This window comes from Halyomorpha halys, unplaced genomic scaffold (genome assembly GCF_000696795.3).
Source record: "Halyomorpha halys isolate HHAL.00 unplaced genomic scaffold, Hhal_1.1 Scaffold899.1, whole genome shotgun sequence".
Lineage (NCBI taxonomy): Eukaryota > Metazoa > Arthropoda > Insecta > Hemiptera > Pentatomidae > Halyomorpha > Halyomorpha halys.
In genome coordinates, this window is record NW_027105398.1 from 489228 (window position 1) to 512262 (window position 23035).

The window sequence follows — 23035 nt, forward strand, 5'->3', positions numbered from 1 at the left end:
ACACACATTGACGGCAGCTGGCCCTTACATTAAATTGCCCTTGAGCATTAAGGTGAGTTCGTTAGGCCCACTGTATGTGTTAACACTTATTAAGATGTTCATAGACAGGAGAGCATACTATGTGATAATTGTTTTTTTAATTAAAAAAATATGATAGAGGATACTGGTAAAAGAGTCCAATAAACTAACAAATTTCAGTTAAGATATTAGTACTGCAGGACGTGGAACTGGACCATAAGAAATTATTTTATTTAATTAGCTGTTATTTAACGAATTATGGTCGATGCAAAAAATACAACAGTTATATTTTGTGAAGTCATAAACTTTACAATAATTGTAAGTTTTTTTACAGAATAAAAGTTATTCTGGGGTATAGAATTATGCCAACCATTTCTATGCACACAATTCCAAAAATATTGGATTTAATTTAATTTAATTTAATTAGCTTTTTTAACGTATTAAAATTTTATTTAACGAATTATAGTCGAAACAAAAAATACAGCAGTTATATTTTGTACAATCGTGTACTTTACAAAATATAAGTAATCCTGCGATATAGAATTACGCTAAAATCCCTCATTATAAAAGTTTAAACAAAATCATTTTTTGAAATATAGAGATCCATTTTGCAGCGAGCATGAAGTTGCTGGTGTTAGATTAAAGGATAACTATAAAAAATATTTAAATAAATTAGATTCCTTCCCAACAATATTCCTTAGGAATACTCAACTAACCCTTGCTGAACATATTCGAAACCTAGAGTACGTCTGTACAAACAACTAACTTTGAATCCCCAGACGAGACTGAAAAGACAGGGACCTACTCCTAGATTCGACTATTACAGTACTTACAAGACAAACGGTCTACATTTTCAATTAATTGCAAAAGACCCATTTACATCACTAAGGCCTAATTAGAATTACGAAGTTTAGCATTGGGGTTATACTAATTAATCGAACTAATCTCGTACACAATCTTCAATATCCAAATTCCTACTCCTAACTTGGCCACAAAAAAAAAAATAATAATAATAATAAAAAAATATAAATACCTTAATGTTCCATGTGTTGCCTATTTGGTCAGAAATAGAAATCAATCCATGAAGGATGAACTCCCTAACCACCCAATCCCATTTGTTTTGTGACACTGCTTTCTCTTCAATTCCTGATAATTCTCCTAGAAAATTAAAATCGCTGAAAGGAATATTGACTTGAGACCTAATCTAGAAATATGATTGGAGTTCTATCATTGGATATATTCTCCAAAAGTCAGTATCAAGCCATTGTAGAATAATTCACTACTAATTGTATTTTTTTGGATGATACAGTTGAGAATTTCATTATATACTCGTATACATAAATAAATTGGAGGTTTCCCCTATATAATGTCATATTTATATAAACAGCAAAAAACTCGACAGAGAGATATTTTTCTTTCCATAATATTAGACCTCATTTTACCCGGGAATAATTGTAAACAACGTATTTGTTATGGTATAGAACAGGTAACGAGTTCGCAAGGGGCTAGTGACTCATAATATTTTGTTATATATTAGAGATAATTTATTTTTTTGAAAAAAATATTCCTTTTGAAAGAAATTTCCCCCCCCCCCCTAATCACATAGAAATTAAGCCTTTATTCTATGTTTCAGATTTATTGTACGAATGTAAAAATTGATAAAGAGTTAGTATAAGCGGAAGTTGTAAAAATGATTTTTAACAAGTGAGAGGAACTATGCCATTTGTTATAAAGAAAATGTATACGAATTAAGATTCCATTCGTTCCGCATTGAAATAGTAGCTTTTGAAATGCAATTAATAGATTTGGCTCATAAGGCACATAAATCAAAATATATATATATCAAAATTATGCTTTGTAAGATTCAATAATACGATTAAAGATTTATAAAAGGCAGAAGAAACAATCTGTTAATAGCAATAATTAAAAAAAAAAAGTTAGCATTTAATGTTGCTAGTATCCTTCGCTTGACATTGATGTGAGAACAACGTTTTTCGATATGAATGTATTTCAAATAATGATAATTATTTAGTGTCTATTGCCGTTCAGGAATGAAGAATGCTAATAGGAGATATTTATTTTATCGTACCTACGTTCGGCTTGAAATCCAGTTTCTTCTAGACTGAAAACATTATAGCAGCTATGTTAGAATTAGAATAAAAGCGGTATTGCTAGGATAAGATGATAAAAACACTACGAAAAATATTAAAGAAGACGAACAAATATAAAAATCAGACTAGTACATAATGTAAATAATGGAATATTCAAATCATGAGAAAAGCGAGAAAGACGAAGATATCTAAGATGATGTAAACAGTTTGAAAATATGCAAGTAAAATAACACAATTATTAATTTACTTAAAAATTTCGAAGCTTTATATTATATATCATTTTCTTTTTATTTAATTTGATTTTAATTCTTTATTATTTTCACATACGTTTAAGGTGTATGTTTATTTCTCACCTTATTCTACATTAATTATTTTATTTTTTTGCTTGTTTTATTGTTTAATTTGTATTTTTCTAATTATTTTATTTATTGTTATATTATTTCAAAATTTTACTCATTTCATTTTATTCCTATTTCTTTATTTACGTTGTTTTGTTATATTCATTTTATTTATATTCTGTTTATAAATATTTTAGATTTTATTTATTTTATGTTCATTTTTTTCATTTATTTATTTTATGTACATTTTTTTTCATTTATTTATTTTTTGTAATTTTGGTATAATTTTGAATGTGATCATTTATCACTATTACTTATTGCTCAACTTGTAGATTGTAATATTTATAAATAAACAAAATGATAAATTACTATTTTTTTAATCATATTTTTCTGCTTACGTTTTTATTCTCATTTTGATATTTATCAAATTAGTACATCGCCTTGACGAAGGCTTGATATTTAGGCTGAAACTCTGGTACAATAAAATAAGTTTCTTTTATTATTATCGTTCTTTACTTCTGACCACACTCTTCTCGCATTTTATTAATCATTAATTAGGAAATTAAATACCCCATTGAGAACTTGGTTTCTATAAAATGTTCTTAGGAATTAGACCCCATGGTTCTCATTAAAAATATATATTCATATAATATATTGTACCTATGAATACATTATTTATTTAAATATTTACTAAATATGACTACTATAAGGAATTGGCTCTTTGGATTGTTGGATTTGGCGACCACTAGTCTAGAAGGGTATAGCATACTTTTTATTCACTGTTATACTAATGAGAAATTAATTCTCTTTTTGAAAAATACAAGCGCTACTTGGGAAAATATTGAACAAGATTTGTAAGCCAAATCTCAAGAAGGACATTGATAAATAAAACAACTATAAATAAATGATTATTGACATTCGGTCGCAAATTAAAAAAAAAAGGCGGATTAAAACATCACTTATTTAATAATTAAGATGGAAAATAAACATCGTTTAAATCCATTCAAGGACATATTTTAATGACTTGGGAATAATAAATAAGACATAGTTCTATGAAATAGAAGAGACATTGAACTAGGCGTAAAATCGGTATGAAGGTTACAGTAGAAGATTCAGGGTAGTAAAAGATATGTTAAGTTCAAATACGTTGTTCAAAAATAGATCGTTGCATTAAAAATATTCTATTATATCGCATTTTTGGTACAATACTAATATAACTAAAGATATAGCATTGCGGTTAAAAGTATTTTAAAGATTCCTGTGTTATATGTATTACTAAAAAAATTAACTATTTGTTGATTCTTAATAATGCTCTCATCTTTTAATTTTTTAAGAAGACATTTTTTCCCCAAAGTTAGATTTTAATCAAATAAGTACGAGAATCATTAAACATTTTCCCGAGACAATTAAAAAACCCTGAATTTTGTATTATTTATTTTTCTTTTCTTATTATAACTAATGAAACGATAGTTGATGAAAGAAGTGAAGGCTAAGAAATACTTGGGACTTTATTAATAATTTTTTACCCAACACTTATAATTATTAGTACGACACTTTTTGTTATGTCTTAAATTTTCCAACAAAAAATTATAGTAAAATATGAAATGCATTATTTATTTACTAAAAAAAACTACATTATCTCATTAAAAATTGCAATGTAAAACTACCTGTGTCAATTGAACAAAAATATTTTTTAAAAAAGTTATTAGTACCACATAGATAAAATAATCATTTTCTATATTTTTCAATATGGGAATTTAGGTGGCAAGATATAATTTCAGAACGATCAATAAAATTTCAATTATTTTTAAAATTATGTTATATTCCAAATTGTTTTATAAAAAATTGTGTATACTATCGTCAGTCGTTCAAACCACCGGTAACTATTGATGTTTAACATTCAGGATTTTGTTTTACATTTTCTTAAACAAAAAAAATTTTAAACGATGAACTTCACTAACATCTTAAATTAAATATTGTAACAATATAATTTTTATATTTTCCTGAGAAGAGTTTTCATATGAGTCACTGACTATTAACTTTCGATTGTATTTAATCTATTAACAGATGAATCGATAGTACAATCGATTATTTTCTAAACCTATAAGATACTAGCTGGAATGTAGGTTCTTTCCTGGCTGTTTACTACAGGATGCCCAGAATCGATTACCCTCGTAGTTACTTTTCGTTATTTTAATCGGGCCAATAAGGAATTAGTTCAGGACAAATATTTTTTTCCACCATAAGTCAACTGAAGATGCTGCTGTTTATTGAATCGTCTCTATCATAACAGTAAATACTATCATAGCAACAACTATCATAAATTGTAAACTATGGTAAAGACTACGACAGTTGCTGTAGTTAACTATCTCCGTGTAATATAATGTAGTTTATTTTCCGTTTCCATGAAATTTAAATATATTAGAAATTTCTCTATTTAAGCGAATGATTATTTCATTTATGGAGATTATTACATAAAATAATTAAATAATTATTCCTCTCTTTTAGTAAAAGATTTTATTTTACTCTCTTAACGATTTGAAAACTTTCTCTATTTATAAAAATGTTTTTAGTGATTACCGTGTAATATTTAATTTTACTCTCTCAGCGAATTGAATATTTTCATGGAAACGGAAAATAAACTACATTATATTACACGGAGATAGTTAACTACAGCAACTGTCGTAGTCTTTACCATAGTTTAAATTTTATGATAGTTGCTGCCATGATAGTATTTACTGTTATGATAGAGACGATTCAATAAACAGCAGCATCTTCAGTTGACTTATGATGGAAAAAAATATTTCTCCTGAACTAATTCCTTGTTGGCCCGATTAAAATAACGAAAAGTAACTACGAGTATACTAGCGTTATGAAAAAAAAAAAAAAAAAAATATATATATATATATCTCACGGTATCGCCGATATCACTTTAGTATGATAATCTATTCAATTCATGTTGATCGTAAAATAGTAAATGTCGTAAATCATTTCAAGCCGGTTCTGTAAACCTCCAGAAGGACGAGTTCATTGAGATTCTTGTGTTTATTGGCGATTAGGTAATCGTTGCTGGACCTGTAGTGAACTGCCAGGAAAGAACCTACATTCCAGCTTATAGGTTTAGAAGATAATCGATTGTACTATCGATTCATCTGTTAATAGTTTAAATACAATCGAAAGTTAATAGTCTGTGACTCATATGAAAACCCTTCTCAGGAAAATATAAAAATGATATTGTTGTAATATTTTATTTACGATGTTAGTGATGTTCATTTTAATCGTTTAAAATTTTTTTTTGTTTAAGAAAATGTAAAACAAAATCAGGAGAATCTAGGTTAAACATCAATTGTTACCGGTGGTTTAAACGACTAACTATGGTATACACAATGTTTGATAAAACAATATGGAATACAACAAAATTTTAAAAATAATTGAAATTTTATTGATTGTTCTGAAATTATACCTTGCCATATTATCCCCATATTGTAAAATATAGAAAATGATAATTTTATCTATGTGGTACTAATTACTTTTTTTAAAAATGTTTTGTTCGGTTGACGTAGGTAGATTCTCGTACTTATTTAATTAAAATCGGGGGGAAAATGTTTAATATTTAATTTAATTTAATTTAATAATATTTAATTTTACTCTCTCAGTGAATTGAATATTTTCATTCCGAACGGTTAGAGAAACTTCGAACTAGATGGGGAGTTGAAAACATAAAGCATGAAAAGTAAGAGATGGAAAAGGAAAGGAAGCACTATGTATTTATGTTTATTACACTATACTGAAAAAATAATACCATCTGAACTACATAATACATGTAATTGACAGTTATACAATTTGAGCAACGAGTATAACAATAAGTTAACTGTTGTATAATTAGTAAAATTGGGATCAGGCCACCGTTTGTAATTAAATTTTTTCGTGAAATAATCCATTGATTTATTTAATAAATTCATAATTTAAAAAGTTCCCAGTCTATTTCTACCTCTCAATTAATGCAGACAATGCCCTATTATCTTGACAAAATAGGCATTTTATAAGTTTTCTAAAACTCAAAAATGCGTGGACTGTTATTCCTTGAAATAAGCTCATTAACATTCATACCATTGTTTATTTCAGGTTTCTCGTAAAATTATTGAGAACTTTATTTTATCTCTGTTGTAATTTTGATCAACAAATTTTTATTTCGTAATTTGTATATAGAAGTTGTAATTAAAAGAATTTGAAAACATAAAAATCTCATTCCTACTTACAACCTTACAAATGACTCTTAACAGAGAATTTAGCGATTGAATAGCATACTTCAAAAGATGCGTCGAGAAAAACTTATAGCAGAAGCCGGTACTTTACGGGTTAATACACCCTGAGGAACAATTTTCTTCCAAGGACGACAAGAGGTAGTTGATGTCCTTCAAGCGAATAAGATGCGTCGTTGGATTGTTTTGAGTAGCCAAAACCTCTCTGCAACCGCAATCCGTGGTGAGTGGGAAGTCAGTCCAAACTGAAGAGAAGAATTTAAAGTTGCGAAAATCCGTAAGTGGTTTTTGTTTTCGCCTCATGTTACGAATCGTCAGCGCTGTGATTGATTCAATTCTTTGGTTTACACAAGTCTTATCTAAAGTCTTCTGTTCTCAATTGCAGAGGTAATTAAAGAATTGAGGAAATTTGACGAAATTTTATAAATTAACATAAAATATTGAACAGTTAATTTGTAGAAAATCTATATAGAGATACAAAATAATATTTGAGGATAAATATAATATCTAGTAAACAAATGAATTTTCTTTTATTGAATATGAGGCATTGAAAACAGATTGGGACAAACTCTTCAGCAGTTATCTTGAGGAAAACCCTGTATAGAAGATTTTAATATAAATAATATCCAAACTTCTTCAGAGCAGTTTTAAAACGGAATCCTCACATTTCTGCTATCTGTATGGTTCAAGCCATTTGATTATCTCAAGTGCTGCCAAATTAAAATCGAAGGTATTATTCCTATCTTCTAAGTGTTTTTGAAATTAGTAAAATTCTTTATACACTCAACAGATGGCATGAAATGTTTTTATACGTCAAACTCAATTTTCAAGGTCCATCCCTAATTATGCGTACTCATGAAGATTCATCCCTAAACACGCCTTATGTTGCTTTAATTGACATATCGCTGGTCCGGAAGTATAATAATGCAACTGCAAACGTTGCGAAATTGACTTAATTGTGTTTGTGTGCTAAAAAATGCTTAATTAGTTTGCGGGCATTTACTTGATGCTTGTAAGTCGACATACTTGGGCTTAAAAATTCGCTTGGGGAGGAATTTTTTAAGTATAGTGATGTCGATTCACTAATGTCTCATAAGTTCCACCAACACAATAAAGTCAATTTCACAAAATTTTACCGTTTTAGAATTGGACGTATTCTGAAGATAACAAATATGTGCCACTATTTGAACTAAGCAGCAATATATTCTTTAAGAGCAATAGTGGTTGATTAAAAGAGTTCGAATTAATTATAAATAATAAGATGTTCCTTGATATGATTTCTTCATTAGAAAAAATTACTCTACAATAACAATTAGTATCGTGATAGAGCTCAAACTTTGTATAAAAATTATAATTGAACAATTATTGGAGGGTTTGAAACAAAAGCTTAAAATATTTTTTCCCTTCTTGGTTAATTACTAAATCCCATAATTGAAAATAATAATCAAAAAATATTAATATATAGAATTAATATAGCGAAATTGTATTCCACTCCTCCAGAATAAATTTTATCCTTTTCAAGCACATTTTATAATAAATAAAACTGTTAACTTTTAACTGTTGGTGGATATGTTTTATTTATACAATACTTGGTTATAGAAGCAATAAAACTTTACCGGGTAAAACTATTTTTTTTCTTTAATTAGTAACGTTGGCAATGAACTGTGTAACTAATTCCAACGACCCGAGTTCGATTGTGGTACATAATTATTTTATGTTTCACTGCAGCCGTGAGTCAGCCCCGTGGGATTGGGAGGCTTTCGGGGGGGTGTTGACCAATTAAACCCCTGCACAACCGTTGGTATAGTACTTCACCTTACGAAGTACAGCAATCCTAACACTTATAGGGTTATATTGGTACATATTTAATTAATTAGACCCAAGGCGTAAAATTCTTGTTGTTCGGTGCTATAGAAAATCTGTGAATTTTTATTTTTTAATTCAATATTAAAAATATAGATAAAAATACTATAATAAAAAAAAGTTATACTTATATTTCACTGAAGGATTTTTATCTGTATTCACTTTATGTATCTAATTACTTGTGATCTATGGCGTTAGAGTGAATTGCCTATTACCTTTAGTATCCATTTAATACAAGAGCCGGGAAGAAAAAAAGGCAGTTATCTCACCCCAATTTTTAATTACTTTAATGAAAACTAGTTATAATTACTAGTCATAATTGATGAGTCTGCCGAGTATAAGTAGGAGGAATAAAAATTTAAAAAAATATTATTTTCCATTCAAAGATCTATATCTTAAAAACTACCAACAACACTAGAAAATCTAAGAGAACACTATTTAAAGAAGAGTAAGTTTGCTGAAATATTAGCCCTAAAAGAGCTATTTACGTCCAATAGTTCTTGAGATATAGTTTTTTAAAAAGTAACATTTCATAAAAATTTATAGCAAGATTAATGGTTAGTAAATTTATTTTGAGAAATCTATATCTCAGGAACTATTTGACGTACAGATATCTATTAGCACTCAAATTAAAGCTAATTTAATGGAATATATAGAAGTTTTTGATCTTTACCTTCGTAGGAATAGTAGTTTTCATAATATTTGCTAAAATAAATTGATTTATAGTTGTTCGGACAATAAGTTTGATTTATGAAAAACTTCATTTCAGAAACCATTGGACGGACAGATGTCTGCCAGCATTTAAATTAAAGATAGTTAAATTTACTACAAAATAGTTATTTATGTTTATTTTTGTAGGAGTAGTAGTTTTTATGATATTTGACAAAATAAACACACAAAATGCTAATTTCTTGTTGTTCGTATAAAATGTTGGATTTTTGAAAAAATATATCTCGAGATCCATAAGACGCACATATGTCTGCCAACACCCTAAACAAAGGAAATTTAACTTACTATAAAGTAGCTCCTGACACTTTTCTTCGTAGAGGTGGTAGTTTTTATGATATTCTCATATGAATATAAATTTGGCAAATGAAAATTTGCCCGAACAACTATAAATCAATTTATTTTAGAAAATTCCATGAAAACTACTACTCCTACGAAAATAAACATCATAAATTACTTTATAGCTCATTAAACTAGCTTTAATTTGAGTGCTAATAGACATCTGTACGTCAAATAGTTTTTGAGATATAAATTTTTCCAAATAAATTCACTAACTACTGATCTTTCAGTACGTCCCATTTTTATGAAATGTTGCTTTTTAAAAAGCTATTTCTCGAGAACTATTAAACGTAAATAGCTCTATTAGGACTTAAATTTATCAAATTTCCTCTAATTTAAATTAATTAAATAATTCTCTTAGATTTTCTATTGTTGTTCGTAGTTTTAAAAATATAGAGCTCCGAATAATAAATTAATTATTTTTAACGTTTTGAAACAGCCGCCATTTTTATTCCCCCTACTTATACTTGGCAGACTCATTAGTTTTCACTATTAATTATAAATAGTTTTCATTAAAGTAATCAAAAATTGGGGTGAGATTTTTTTCTCCTCTTGGGCTCTTGTACTAATCTATCCATCAATACATTCTGTTTTAGTTGGTACTGCTGCTGGCATTTGCAATGGTCTGTCAGTCGGCCTTCATAGATCTCGTCGAAGAACCTACAACTGTGAGACTCATTGGTGAGTTTTTTTTTTTTATTATCTTATTTGTTTATTATCTACATTCATACATTAATGTTTGTTTAACTTGTGATTTTCAATCATAATTATTATTTTCTATGAAATGAGGAAAGACAAATACAAATATTCTTGCAATCGCAAAGAATGTTGGCATGTTTTAGTAATTTATGAATCTCTTGGTTGTGATGTATTGGTCTAGATCAATTTTATTACTTTTGAGTACGAAAATATGTAATATAGTGAATCCTTGACAAACAGACACCACTCTCCCCACGCAAAATTTAAATATATCTTGAAGTTTGTGTTTTTCGAATTGATAAAGCCTACATAAGTATCACATCACATATATAAATCACTAATTTTTGTTTTCTTTTTAGTAAAAATTACCTTATGAATGTTACAGCTGGGATACCGTACGGAAGTATTTCCGGGCAGGTTGCGGAGTACTTTGCAACGAAACCTCCACAACCTTTCGAACTTCCGCAAGTGAACGATGTTGAGATCTATTGAAATCACGATGAGATCTGGAAATATACGGTTATATACAGACTGTTACGTATAATGAATGATACGGATGATGAAGATCAAGTGTTCAATATTTTTTAATAAATTAAAGTGTAAAATATAAGAGATGACAAAGAAACAGAAAAAAGTTGTAAAAAAGTATTTATTATAAATAAATGCTAAATAAAAAAAAAAAATAAAAAGAGAATAATTTATATATCAATTCAATTCATATATCAATTCACAGTTTTCTCTGCTGCAAATGAATCAATATTTTATTTTTTATGATAATTTGTAAGTTTGTAGATTAATATCAATTTTAAGAAAATCGACAGAATAACACTGAAATAAAAAAAAAAAATAATCAAAATATATTCCTTACACAACTTCTGTATCAGAAGGTGGAATAGGAACATAAATTTAGTGATATTAATCCTTAGATATTCATAATTTATTATTTAATTTAAGTTAAATGTTCGATTTGTAAAAATAAATCTATATTTCGTCTTGTTTGTTTATTATTTCCCGAAAACATCACAATAATTTTTTTACATGAAATGTAATAATATGACTCTAAGCCTTGGTTTAGGTGTGGTAATTAGCTGTAGTTATACTAACATAAATTAAGAGCTTATTAAGTAAGTACTGTGTAATAAATAATTAATAACTTTTTTTTATTGATTTAATTTATTCGTATCTTTATTTAACCCGTAACACGACAGTTGTGTCTGTAACAGACCCAGTTACAATTATTTGTTTATTTTTTATGTTAATTGAAATAAAGTTTTGTTTTTATCTGAAACGCGGTTACATTTTAAAACATGAATGTCGTGAAAGAGTGTTTGACTTTATAACTTGAGTAACCAAAACTACACAGACTCAGTTAAATACAAAACATTTTCAAATGGGGCTTTGAAAAAAAAAAAAATATTTTGGTTTTAATGTAATACATTCATTACTGCACTTTATTCATATACGATATTTATTTATTTGTAAGAGAATGGATTATATAACCTAAAGAATAAGTAAAAATGAAACAAATTAATTATTTTAGAACACTAAATAATAATAAAAATAAATATTGCTGCATATCCATCTGTTGGAATGAGATTAAAATATCCCTTTAACTAAAATTTGAAGATGATTCCTTATTAAAAATTAATTTATAAATTAAAATAAAAGAGCTAAAACACCTCAAGATATAATAATCAATAGTACAAGAGCCCAAGAGGATGAAAGAATAATTTTGTTATTTCACTAAATATTTTTATTATTTTAATGAAAACGACGTATAATTACTAATTAAAATTGATAAGTCTGTTAAGTATAGTTAGGGGGAGGATAAAAAATGGCAGCTGTTTCAAAACATTAAAAAAAGTTTTTTTCATTCGAAGCTCCATATCTTTGAAATTACACTAGAAAACCTAATAGGACATCTTTTAAGGGAGAGAGAACAGACTTCAAAAGAAAATTTTTAATAGTAACCAAGATTTATTTTTAATCAAAGTGCAACATTTCATGAAATATGTACTGAAAAATGGGAGATAGTGAATTTATTGTGGAAAATCTTTATCTGAGGAACTAAGAGGCGTACAGATGTCTATTAGCACTCAAATTAAAGCCAGTTTAAAACCCTATAAAGTAGGTTATGACGTTTATCTTTGTAGGAATAGTAATTTTCATGATATTTGCCAAAATAAATTAACAATATGCTAGTTGTTCGGAAAAAATTATGAAAACTATCTCGCAGATGCAGGCAGATGTCTGCCAACACTCTAATAAAAGCTAGATTAATATACTGTAAAATAGTTTATAACGTTAAGATTCGTAGAAGTAGTAGTTTTATGATAAATTCCAAAATGTTTCTATGATTTCTAGTTGTTCCGAATTGTTTTTTAATTTAAGCTGTATCTCATAAACCATTTTCCTTACAGGTTTTTGCCAGCAATCAAATCAAAGATAGTTTAATTTACTCTCAACTTTATAACGTTTCTCTTCGTAGGGGTAGTATTTATGATATTTCGGAAGGAATATTAATTTCGTACATGAAATATTTTCCGAAAAATTAAAAATAAATTTATTTTAGCAAATATGATGAAAAATACTATTCCTATATTTATCACAGAAACTATTGAACGTAAACAACTCTGTTAGAGCTCATATTTTAGCAAATGCACTCAAATTTAAATGATATTCTATTAGGTTTTCTAGTTGTGTACACTAGCTCGGAATGATTTTTTTTTTTTTAACAGTTGAAAACAACCGCAATTTTGTATTCTTTCAAACTATACTTGGCAGACACATCAATTTTTACTAATAATTATACATAGTTTTCAATAAACTAATCAAAAATTGAGGTGAAATAACAATTTTTTTCCCACCAGATTCTTGTTACGGTGTTTAACTGTAGTAATTCTCACATTACTTGGGTATCCTCGTTGCTGGCAAGGAAATAAAAGTGCATAGCATTTGAACGTAAGTAAAATATTGTAAATTGCATTATTACAGGAAAAGAAATCGTAGTGAACAATAGAAAAAGGTAATGGATACGTTTTATTATCACTTATTTCTGTAATATCGTATTCCCACTGTGATACTATCACATATGCATAATACCAATACCAATGGCATATCCTATACAACGCTTGCACAACTGAATTAAACCACCTGGCCTCAATTTTTTTTAGTATTGTTACTTATCTACATAAGGATTACATAGTAAAAGGAAGTATTGCGATCATGAAAAAATTGGAATTCGAGGTTTCGATGGAAATACATATTTTTGAGGTCCAAACAACCTACTTTCTCAAAATGGTCTCCGAGCTCAAAAAACGAAAACGTTTACAAAACTAATTAAACTAAGCCTGAGATGTTACAGTATCCTTTTCGACAAAATAACTGACCGTAAGAGCGTACTTTATAGAATCGATTTTTCTTATTTTTTCGATTTTCTCCAAAACGGCTAAAACGATTTTCATTAAACTCAGTACATTTAAATAAGATTAAATTGTCATTAACATCATCTAGGTCTCATACTTGTTGAAATAGTTTGACAGGGCTTGAATGCCAAATTTTCAATATGGCTCCCTCTAAAGTTCATCTAATTTTGTTTATTTGAAATAATTAATCATTTCAAATTTTTGCTAGTAGTAAAAAATTAATTAATATAAACTGTGAAAGGATATGATAATTAACTTGAGGAAATAGGAGAAGAAATATTTTTTCAGAGAGAAAAAACATTTCCAGCAATAAGAATATTAATATATATATAAAATAAAATGTAAAAATAATTTTATTCTGGGACATATATCCTCTAAGAATAAATAAATAGTTCATACATTAAGATTTTTATCTGGTAACCAATTAAAAGTTTCCAGTAAGTAAAATAAAATTACATTGGGATCTTGCCTTAACTAATGTTTACCAATATACACCTAATTATTGTTCACAATGATGCGGAGGTTTAGTTATACAATAAGTGAAGGAATAGGTGTTGTTCAAAGGAAAGAATGGATGAGGATTGGGTAATAAAGATGTGAAGAGAAGGAGGTTGCACCTATGACGAAGGATTTGCTGAAGAACACGGTTCTATAGGAGGGCATACATAAATCAATCGGTTGGGATCTGGTGTTTAATGAATGGATGGATGAACGAAGAGTGAGGAGATCAAGGATATAGGCGGGTATTTTTATTTTAAGAACCTGGAATAGGAAAACACCAAGGAGGTATTCCTTCTGGAGATAGAACAGAGCCACTTCAACTCGGAATACCAGCGAATACCTTGGAAACTCAAGATAAATGCAATTCATGAGTCTCTAGACATGCAGATAGTTGCGGTTAGGGAGTTTACAATGGGAGGATTGATACCTGGTTCGAACTAGATCCGTTACACAGGGAACATTAAGGTCTTTATGGATGATTTTTTTTGTCAACAGGTAAGGAGTATTGCGAATTTTATGAAAGATTATGGATTGTTAAAATTGGATACTAGAAGAATTCAAAGGTTTCGTGAAGCCCCAAAGCTCAACTCCGTATGATCAGATAGGCCTCATTATAGTCATGTAGATCAGTCTTTTGTAATGGACTGGAAGTTTAGACAGTTTGTTTATTATGTTTTGTAATAGTTGAAATCGACCAGCAGTTTCTTGTCTTTTCAGTCTTGCGTAGGGATTCCAAGTAAGTCATTTGTCCAGATGTAGTCTAAGGAAACGGGTCTGTAAGACAGATCAAGGGGTATAAGCAGTATTATTAAAGGATACATGGCCTCATTAATAATACAGCAGTATTATTAACAGATATATGGTTAATGTTTGAATGAGGTTGAAAAAAAATAAAAAAACAGACCATTCTTAGCGACGGTCCCGCCTCAGGGAGTGATGGTCTGATATCACTTTTAAAAATTTGCTTAATACGGAAAAAGGAGACTTTAAGACAGTTTGTAATCTAAAACGTGAGAATTTTACTTGACAGGATGACTTCATTAAATGGTATTTTCAGTATTAATTCTGTAACAAGTTATCAATGAATAGATGGTTAAAAGAATGTAAATTGAAGGCAACTGTTATATTTTTGCTATACATAAGCAAAAAAAAATGGTTAGAATTTTAATTTTAAGGAATAAAATGAAAAAAAATCAATCTTTATTCTGGGACACTTGTTCTCCTATGAATAATAATTTTGAAGAGAATTATGTAGCTTTTGTCTGGCTGCATTAAATTACACTTCATGTTCAGGGAAGTTTGATAGTCTAAGAGATGGATATATGGTTAATGTTTGAATGAGGTTGAAAAAAAAATAAAAAAACAGACCATTCTTAGCGACGGTCCCGCCTCAGGGAGTGATGGTCTGATATCACTTTTAAAAATTTGCTTAATACGGAAAAAGGAGACTTTAAGATAGTTTAATCCATTAATATTAAAAAAGCGCCATAAATTTAAAAACGGCGTAAGTCGTCTGTCAACTAAACGGCTCATTTTGACATTTAATACGGGAAAGTATTGCCACTGTGAATAATATATAACTATCTGTTCTGAAACGAGCAAGAATTAATTTCAACTCTAAGCAGGGTGGTAATAGCTGTGTAATGATTCAAGTCTTCAAAGAAAGACCAATATACCCACAGAAGAGAAATGTCGAATTCATTTACCGCGGACTCTACGAAATAAATATAGATAGATGGAATTCGAAACCACAACGTTCTGATCCATTCTGTAACACTCGACTCAGCTTGCACAGTCATAAGATCCTCTCAAATTTATTCTTTGTTAAAAATATTCTTCTTCAGAGAATGAGGTGGTTTGCGGACGTAGTGCTGCTATGCGGCCATTACTGGCGGTTCCTCAGGGCCCTGACTCCCTTCTTCTCTCTTCCGTGTCTTCCCGTCCCAGACGGATCATGTTCCGGAAAATTGAATTAACAAGGAGGTGAATAATTGCTAGTCTTTATCAGGACTAAATAACAAGTGATCAATGTATAACATATATACATATAAGATGACATAATGAAAATAATATAAATATAAATAGAGTAATTTACAAGACTAATGGCAAGTTTACTGTTAAACATATTTTAACTAACTGCCGAGTATATGACTTCCTCAAATCTTTATATGATTTACCAGCAGACCTCCATACCATTTTGCAGAATAAAAATCAGACTGTTGATTATCCTTTTGTGTTTTTTAATGACTCTAAATTTTACCGCAGGTATACAATTCAAAATAATAGTGGTCATGAATCCGGGACCTTGTACCCGTTCAGTGTGTGGTCGAGGGTACAACCTAAAAGTTTAAAATCAGAAGACTATCTTTTGTCATCCGAAAATAAAGGCAATAATGACCATAAGTTGTTGATGCCTTGAAATAATTTTATAAAAACACGATGAGTTATTTATGACTGAATAAATTAAAATTCGATCATTTATTCACAATGAACCTATAAAGTTCAAAACTAATAAGAACGCAAAGCATTTTTTTTTTTAAATCATTACTCCACGGTTTAAAATTTGTCATTCTTTTAAAAACATACTCTTTATTTAGTAGAAATTATTTTGTTGAAAAAGTTTATCAACTCAGTAAAATTAAATTACCTTCTAAGGAAAATATTAACGTTTTTTTTCTCTTATGTAGTTGTCTTTAGGTATAGTATTTTTCTAACAAATATTCTTATCCACCAACAATAAACTTCAAAACGACAAAAATTGTAATTTATCCTCATTATCAATTATTTATTCTTAATTTAAAAAAAAAAAAAGAAAAAAAGATTGGGAGAATTATTGAAAAGAAAATATCTATAGTGGTGTGTATCTTATCAGACTGGTTGAATGGGACTGATTCCAGTTACATTCGCAAATTTTCAGAAAGCACAACACTACGTCCATTTATAAACAATAGATAATTAAAATAAATCGCTGCCATTGTTCCGTTTCTGTTAAAGAGGACAAGGCGTAAAAGGGGACGAGAAAATGGTAACAATGGCGGGCACGCACAGGAAGGACGTAGCGGTAATAGGTCAGCTGATCCAGTGCCTCCTTCATTAACCAGCCTTGGCCCTATCAAGGAGCCATAGCTAATGATGGACAGTTCACTGCCTCCTCTATAATCTGTCCACTTAATAATAAATGTCATGTTTTGTTCGGAGGTGGCTATTTTAGAATATAAGTATTTACATTATAATTTTGTTGTATATTATGAACTTAAAATTACAAACATATTAATAATGATGAATATAAAATATCATTTAGCCAAGATATTGCCTTACAACGATATTGCACATCTATATTGTTATTTTTATTTTCGAAAATATTTTTCTTCTGGGTTGATTTTTCAAAGTGAAACCAAAATAGTTGGTTGAAGTCTAACACGCGAATAGAAATTCCCGATTCTGCGCACATTATTTTTATTTCTTCCTGGATGACTTAGAACTTCCATACCTTTATAATCAATTCGTTTTCTATTATTTCGAAACACTATTTTTTTTATTATTAAAATAAAAATTTTCATTCCACTACTTTTTTAAATATTTAAATATCTATTAAACAGGATTACCTGTTAAAAATATTATTAAAAAAAAAATAGCATTTGCGCCCCTACCATCCCTTACCCATAAAGGGCAAGGGATTCAGCAGTACTTTGTAAGGAAGTTTCATTTTTTCGAACGGTGGGCAGGGAGGTGATTTGTCCTAATCACGTTCAACAGCCAGATTTTCCCCCAATTAAGGATACTTAGAGAGACCTTAATGGAGGTTGGGTGGACCCCGAACAGCTCCTGATCCCATCGGGTTAGTCCTGGTTACACTAACAGAATAAAAATTATCTGGCCGAGCGGGAATCTAAGCCGGTTCCTTTGGAATTAGTAGCACGGTACCTTACTCACTGAACCATCCCGCTTTATTAAAAATATTGCACGATTCATATAAGATAATTTTCTGTTTTTATAAATGTTAGAGCATTTAAAATACACTGTTTAATTCTTCTTTTTCTACATATTTGACCGCCATGTGGTTAATTGTATTTTTTTAGCCCAACAAGGGTGCAAGGATTTTGTCTTGGCCAAGTAAAGGTGCCAAAGACAACATTATTCTAATATTCTATATTTTATCCGAAAAGTTGATTTTTTTTCTCTCCAACTTGTAAGATCCGGAACAAGAAATGGTCAAATAATATATAAATAAATAAAAAAGTTTAAAAACTTATGATGCTGTGTGGACCCAATAATCTACAGGGTTGACTCATAGAGTAACAGAATAATTAATTATATGTCGGGTTGTTGAAGTTAGAGTAGCACAACGCCTTACCTCTAGGGGTGGCACCTTCTAATAAATTATAAGTTACGCTACATAATGTTAGGAGATGCACAAGCTATAAATTGATTTCGCACTCTACAACTAAAGTAAAATATCCGGGCCAGTACGCAAGGACGGAACTGATTCACTCGAGAACATCCTCAATAATCTTTTACGGAATATTAACCGCGTTATACACTTCCAGTTTTAGGGCCGCTTATCATGGTTCGTATTGATTTTTTATAATAAAAAAATCTGTAGTTTTTTTTTCGAATTTAAAAGCTTTTTCTTGGAGAAAATAATAGAATCTGTTATACGCAAGGACAGAATTGACTTATATCAATCAACCTCAAATTTGATTGAAGTTAATTTGTTCCACTTTCAATGAAAAGCCGCAAATGTGTCATAGACCAAAAGAAAAATATTAAAATAAAAATTTGCTCTTACTATTTTACCTATAGCATTTTTCCAACAGTCCTTTTTTGATCCAAGACAGCGCTATGGTTAGTTATATCACAGTTGTTGCCACAATTAGTAATTACTTTTATTCGGTTGGCATTGAGCTTGTAATGGGTCAGGCATTACCAGCGGTCAAACACACTGCACTTATTCTACTAAACACTAATTTGCCCAAATGATCAAGCTTAATGATCGTAATTTGTGTCTCTGAACGGGATTTGACCTAACACGCATCGAAATCTGTTGAAAAATACAACTCCAGGCACGAAGACGCGTCTAGCATCGAATTAAGAGGCCTAAATTATTCTACGTTTACTTTGAACAGGTAGGTTGTCTTGACTTGTTCTTTGCTCATTTATTATCATTTTATATCTTTATTATTACTTATTTATGTATAATTCTTATTTTTTCATGACGTTTATTTAATCTCTATTTTTTTTCCTTCCCCGTATTGTTTTTGTTTTATGTACATCTCCTGTATTTTTTAACTGTATATTTTACGTATTTTTATAAAAAATTTTACTCTTGCCATTGTTACTTATTTTTATTCTTATCATTGTATCATATCTTTGTATTTTTATTCTTATCCTTTTATCATTTTGTCTCTTTATAGCCTTGATGAAGCCCTACAAAGTGGGCCGAAACGTCGGAAAATAAATAGTTGTAAACTATTTTAGTTTCTCCTTTGACTGCAATCCTGACCATCTTCCTGTATATTCTACTTATAGGCACCATCAACATAAAAAGTAACTCATAATATCAATTTTATTTAAACTAAAACTATTTCAAATTAATTTTAATTCGTGTTCCAGGATTCTCTAAAAGTTGTTATCATGCTATAGTACTATAATTCATCTAACATTCACTAGTAGCTAGTAAATGTGACATACGTTATAAGTTCATTATCTGAAGATGCGCGGATTTCACTTCCTAATTCAATAATTGTTCCTCTTCTCTTCTCTCACTATCTCCTGTGTGCTGCTAAGCGTTGAGTAGCTACCTCTGAAAGTCAGTTCCTGCTAAATAGTGGCCATTAGAGTTTCTAGCTAGCCCTGTCAGACGCGTTCAGTATTGATAATTGGATTTGAGTGTTTTAGTTAAAATTACAGTCCTGAACCAGTTCTTTCTGCAGTTTTTGGACTTTTGCTTGAATATGAGTAGCTGCTAATGAGTCGCCTGTGTGTAGTTGGTCAGATATCGCCACCAGACCCTGTCTTTATAAATTACTATTAGAGTGACGTATAGACGTGGGCCCACCAACGTTCGAAGAATGGGACTTGAAAAAATCGTATCTGTCCTTTCGGAGAGAATAATATTCTCTTCAGGACGTATTTCATCTTTGTCATTCAGTAGTATTTATTTTATGTTTATTAATTTTGTATATTTGGTTCTTTCAATTCATAATTAATTTACTAATTTTATTTTTATTTAAAAGGCCTTTTATTTGTACTTATACTCATTGTTTTCAATTGTTAGTTTAGCCAAATAAATATTTATATCAGAGTCAGGAAGCTTTATTTATTTTTTTTTTTTGCAGTTCTTTTTAAGTTCTCCTTCAAAAAGACTGAGGTGGCTTTAAAAACATTTAATATTGGTTTAAAAGAAAGATGAACAAATTTTACAATGAGAGAGTCGAGAGTATAAAAAATTCTTACACGTACAGTTTTTATTTTATTCCTTTTTCCTAACTCCAATTAATAATCAGAAGCATTTTTAGTGACATCCTCAAACAAAAAAGGGTATTTAATTTCTTTGTGGGGAGGTCGAACATTAGTGAGTGAATGAAAAAATGATCTTTTTTTATTTTAACTTATATAAAATACTGGTAAAATGTAGCCTCCATGATAGAATAAATAGAGTGGGATAGTTTTTATTTTTTTTCTCCATGACTATCGTTCACTTCAGAGGTTGAAAATGGACCAAACGTATGAATTACAAATTTTCATATTATGACCCTATATAGTACAATTACTGTTATATTTTTAATTAATGCAGCTGTAAATTTCAATATTTAAATAAATAGGAAATATAATAAATATTCACAATATCTTTTTTTAGTTTTTGTTATATTATTCAACCTGATTGAAACACTATTTAACCTGAAATAAATTTAAATATAAAGAAATCCCACCAGATCGCCTTTATTCTCCGTCGTAAACCTTTACCCCCCCTGTCCTACAGTATCCATTCTAAATACTCCACTAACGCCTATTGAACAGATTCGATACTACAGATCGACTCCATCTTGACAAGAGACTTGTGGAGGAATCCACAAACAAGACTGAAACGACTAGAAACTGCTCGTAGATTCCGATTGCTACAACAATTACTTGACAAACGCTCTAAACTTCCCATTCACTACAAAAAATTAGTATACACTACGATAATCAGACCAATTTGGACCTATGGGATTGAGCTATGGGGCTCCACCAAACCATCAAATTCCTCCCGCATCCAATCCTTACAATCCAAAATCCTACGTAAAATCCTTGATGCTCCTTATTACGTTACAAATAAAATCATTCACAAAGACCTTAACATCCCATTCATTGCAGAATTGGCCCAAAACGTCTTTTCATTCCAAACTCCTTAATCATCCTAATCCATTAATTTTTAATCTTCCTTAATAATCCCTGATAATCCTCCGAGGCGTCTGAAAAGGAGATGGCCACGGGACCTTCTAATTTAAATTAATGTTTGAAGTACCACTGATGGGTGGTTTTTTCCCAAGATTTTCAAGTGTATGTGAAACATACAACATATTTACTTATTGTATTATTTTGTACAGTTGTAAATTACATTAAATAAATTAAATATATATATAAAGTAACTCTATAAGAGACCAATATTTGTTTAAACCACTTTTGTTTAATACGGACGTATTTATTTTAGCCAGAAATAAATATTAATGAATGAAGAGTTTTCCATTTTAAAAAAAATTAATCTCAGAAAACCCTAGTAAATAGGTTTAATCTTAGTGAAAATTTTGATTTGTAACACCTACTTGACAAAGGAAAAATCAAATTTTGAAATGAAGTGGATAAGTTTTACTTATTTACTAATCCAGCTCTTAGTAGCAATGAAGATTTATAAAAAAGCAATCTAGAATCTTAAATAACTTGAAAACCATCAGGCACTGTTTACCGAAGTTGAGATAATACTATTGGAACATTAAACGAATTTTTAAAGAGAAAAATCTTTAAAAATTTATATACATATTTATAAGATTTCACCAAACTTACACTTCAGTACTGACTGAAACAAAAGATTATTTTTAAGTGGCACAAATTGAAAAACTAAACACACAAGATAAGTAATTGATCACAGCTGACTGAGCTCTAACAATGCCGATTCTGTACGGTACCTCTTTGAAGTCCATCACTATTCCAACTTTTCGAAACATAATTGGTCTAACCTTGAGGGAACATGACAAAGAGGCAGGAAGTAGAGAAATTACTAAATACCTCCCTGAATTTGGGAAAAAAACAATCCCTCGTGAATAATCAATAATTAGCAACATGCATTTATACCACGATAGCGACTTCAATAGAACTTGGATTTAAGTTACGTTTTCATGTCTATTGCCAGTGAACAATGATCCTTACATTGTATCCCAAACACTCCAATCCCACATCAACACCCTTGAAGAATGGTGCCAAAACTGGAGGATTAAAATTAATTCCAATAAATCCCATCAAATCACATTTACCCTTCGTCGTAAACCCATGACCTCTTGCCCTACAGTAATCCTTTAAAAATACCCCACTTATTCCTGTCGAACAGATGGGTTACTTAGTACTACATCTCGACAAACGACTGACATAGAATCCTCATACAAGACTAAAAAGACAAGAAACTGCTCGGCGATTCCGACTATTACAACATTTACTAGACGAGGTCTTCTCCTCTAGAAATGTTATTGGAGTCTATCAGTGGGTAGATTCTCCACATG

The 23035-nt window shown here is 29.7% G+C and overlaps 1 long non-coding RNA gene across 1 annotated transcript in view; it reads left to right on the top strand.

Moving 5' to 3' along the window:
- LOC106686947 (uncharacterized) overlaps positions 1-11532 on the top strand; it is a 12323-nt gene extending 791 nt beyond the window's left edge. Inside the window, exons 2-3 of the long non-coding RNA XR_001344088.3 lie at positions 10254-10338; positions 10742-11532. This is a non-coding gene — a long non-coding RNA (uncharacterized lncRNA). The remainder of the gene's footprint in view (positions 1-10253; positions 10339-10741) is intronic.
- Positions 11533-23035: the final 11503 nt, after the last annotated feature.